The sequence below is a fragment of the Mauremys mutica genome, chromosome 1 (genome assembly GCF_020497125.1).
Source record: "Mauremys mutica isolate MM-2020 ecotype Southern chromosome 1, ASM2049712v1, whole genome shotgun sequence".
Lineage (NCBI taxonomy): Eukaryota > Metazoa > Chordata > Testudines > Geoemydidae > Mauremys > Mauremys mutica.
The window spans coordinates 315,128,378-315,131,798 of record NC_059072.1 but is presented as its reverse complement, the minus strand read 5'-3'; the positions used below and the strand labels follow the sequence as shown (position 1 = coordinate 315,131,798).

Below are 3,421 nucleotides of genomic sequence, written 5' to 3'. Positions count from 1 at the left end.
AGCCACTGATTTCCAGAGCTCACAGCCCAACCGCTCCCAAACAGTATTACTACTCGATTGAACGGAAAGTCCCCCTCTTCGTCCCCACCGCAACAGGCGGGATAACGCATCAGAGGGGAACTTTTCTCCCCACCGCTCCGTGATGCGTATCAAATCTGCTGACGCAGCAGTTCCCATATTAGCTGCTCACTTCTTGGTTCGAGTGTGCCTCCCTTGTCAGATGCCCTGCGGCTTCCAGCCGCTTACTCGAACACCCTGCGGCTCCCAGCCACTTGTCAGGTACGCCTCCTTTCTTCGGACGCCCTGCAGCTCTCAGCTGCTCGCTCGGACGCCGTGCGTTTTTTTTTTTGTTTTTTTTCTCTCTCTCTCTCTCTCTCTCTCTCTCTCTTCCGGCCGCTCGACGCTGGGACTTCAGGCGCGTCCTTCTTTTTCTTTTTATCAATTCAGGCCACCAACACTATCTTCATTCAAGATTGGCAACAGTGGTACTAGTACTTATCTTGTTTTAGTTCTGTTTGCCTTCTTGATAGTTCACGATTTGTCTTCTAGTGACTTCAGTTATGGGTTTAGTTCTTTTTGCATTTCATTCATTTCCTTTGCCTCAGCCTTCTCATACTTTCCTCTCCTTCTCCTAGTGATAACCAGTACAATAATTCCAGCAACAATTGCTAGTACCACCACTACAATGACTGCAATAATACCAGCAGTCAGACGTTTCATGGAAAACTCTGGGGGCTTTTCATCAACATAGTAGATTAGAGCTTGATCAAATTTTAGAGGTTCTTCACTGATGTTTATCTGTAGTGTGAGTCACCTTTGACATCTTTTTCAAAGTAGTAAGCCACGTCAGATATATCCACACTCTTGGCAGACTTCTGGGAAACATTTTGTTTCAGTTCAATAGTGATATAAGGTTTTTCATACACAACATCAGTTATATACTCTGGATTCAGCGAGTAACGCTCCTTAAATTCATTTCTGATGATTACCTTCAAAAGAGAAACATCCACAGCTGTACTTCTCTCACTGTGTTTTGTTTCAATGATGATCCAGCTTGTTCTGACTAGTTCACTGCACTGTAAGTCTGTATCACATCGGGGTCACCATTTGTTGCATCGCAAGAGCAGGAACGAAGTCCAAGCAGAGAGAGAGTGTGTGTGTAAGCAGCCATCTTTATTCATTTCCAGCATGCTCTTATATACAACATGATAAGCAATCACAATTGCTAATTAGTTAATTAAACCCACACAGCCGCAGCTGTAACTCATAGGGTAATTATCATTCTACACACCTGTCTACCTATTCACAATTAGCTGGCCAATGAGAACAAGCCCAAAGCCAGCCCTTCACTCACAATTCTCAATCCAGAAGCCTTCAGCATCTCACATTCAATCCCACACCCTGCCTGCTCTCCAAACCCCTCAATCCCAGCCTGGAGCACTCTCCTGCCCATCAAATTCCTCATCCTCAGCCTCAACCAGAGCCCTCACCCCCAACCCTAATTTTGTGAGCATTCATGACACACCATATAATTTCTAATTCCCCAATGTGACCCTCAGGCCAAAATGTTTGCCCACCCCTGGACTACACTGTCCTCATCCTTATTAACCAGTCTTTCAGTCTTTGTGTAATCTCCAAATTTCATCAGCAGTGATTTTATATCTTTCTAGATCATTGATTAAAGTGTTGAATAGCACTAGACCTAGTACTGATCCCAGCAGAACCTCACTATAAAACGATGATGATTCCCCATTGATAACTACTTTTGAGATCTGTCAGTTAGCCTGTTCTTAATGCATTTAACATGTGCTTTGTTGATATTGTATAATGCGATAATTTTTTAATCAGAATGTCACGTGGTTCTAAGTCAAATACATTACAAGAGTTTAAGAATATTCCTGTTTATGAAAGAGAGTTGGTAAAAAAGGTGGGAGTGTCACTTTATATTAAAAACACCATTCCATGCTTTAAAGCCACATACAGTGTAACTTTTCCCTTTTTAAAATCAGGGACTCTGCAACCATCAGTTTACAGCACAAATTCATAGGGTTTACAATGTACTTTTCTTAAATGTCAGGTGTATATTCTCCTGGCTCTCAAATGCTGACAAGGAAAAAAATAGCACCATCAGTTGCAATCTATTCACAGAGCATGGTATTATTCCTGCTGAGATTTTAATTTGTCCCAAGACTGTACATATCAGCAGTTTTTCAAAACTACAGTATATAAACTGTTACTTCATAATTTTCATACGGCTAAATCCTGCCTCTTCCTCCCATGATGCAAAGGCTTCCCTGACACTGGAATCAGTGTAGTTCCACTGGGCAAGGGAAAGGCATGTGGATTTTAAGGATTCCAGGGGTGCATGCAAAGATTGCCCAGGCTGGTGATGATGGAACCACACATAGTCTGGTGAATGTCAAGGGGCAAGGCTGCTGGAGGATCTGCTCCTACAGATTTCCATATACACCTCTACCTTTATATAACGTGACCCGATATAACATGAATTCGGATATAATGCGGTAAAGCAATGCTGTGGAGGGGTGGGGCTGCGGACTCTGGTGGATCAAAGCAAGTTCGATATAACACGGTTTCACCTATAACGCGGTAAGATTTTTTGGCTCCCGAGGACAGCGTTATATCGGGGTAGAGGTGTATTACCCTGTGAGATACCACAGTAGATTCTGAAGCCAGTCCATAGCTTAGGACAGAGGGGTGGGGAAAATTCCCTCACTTATACCCCTGGTAGTAGGCTATATCTCTCTAGTGCCCTCTTGGGGAGATGGTGGGCACTGCTGCTGTTTGAGTTTCGGGCACAGCTTTTCATATAAGCTATTCAAGGTGTCAGCCCCTTTTGTGGTTGGCAGCAAGTTAAAGTAGTCCAAACAAAAAGGCAGTATTCTTCTGCAGCCCACAAAAATCAGGGTTCTAGGCCTCTGGGGAAGCCAAAGAGGAAAATAAAGAAAAGTACCCTGCCCCTTTAAGAGGAACTGGATGGCCAAAGCTATAAAACCATTTCCCTGGTCAGCAACCCTTGCGTCCAGAAGCCAGAGTGCTCTGAGTTGCAGTCTGGCTCCTTCATAGCCTACCCTGCACAGGGATCCTTCCCTTGACAAGCCTCACAGATGCATTGGTTGAGGCTGAGTGTGCCCAGAGGAGCTCGTTAAGCCTTTCCTGACTGGGGTGGGTGTCTTTCTATAACAACTTTTGTTTAAAGGGGACTGAGCAGGATTACCAGAAGATTTAAGAACTGTCATGATCAGATGGATACATGTTTTGCAGCTGGAGACAGAGGCATACGTGGGACTAGCCAATGAGAGTATCTATTGATCAGGCATGACTGTCCAACTGAGAACATACATGGTACAGTATGAGCTATGTACAGAGAGTAGTGATCAACAACAGATGGAGAATCCACTGT

The 3,421-nt window shown here is 44.0% G+C and overlaps 1 pseudogene; it reads right to left on the bottom strand.

The window, feature by feature from the left end:
* Nucleotides 1-412: 412 nt before the first annotated feature.
* Nucleotides 413-1,094, bottom strand: LOC123361690 (annotated as a pseudogene).
* Between the last annotated feature and the right edge of the window lie 2,327 nt (nucleotides 1,095-3,421).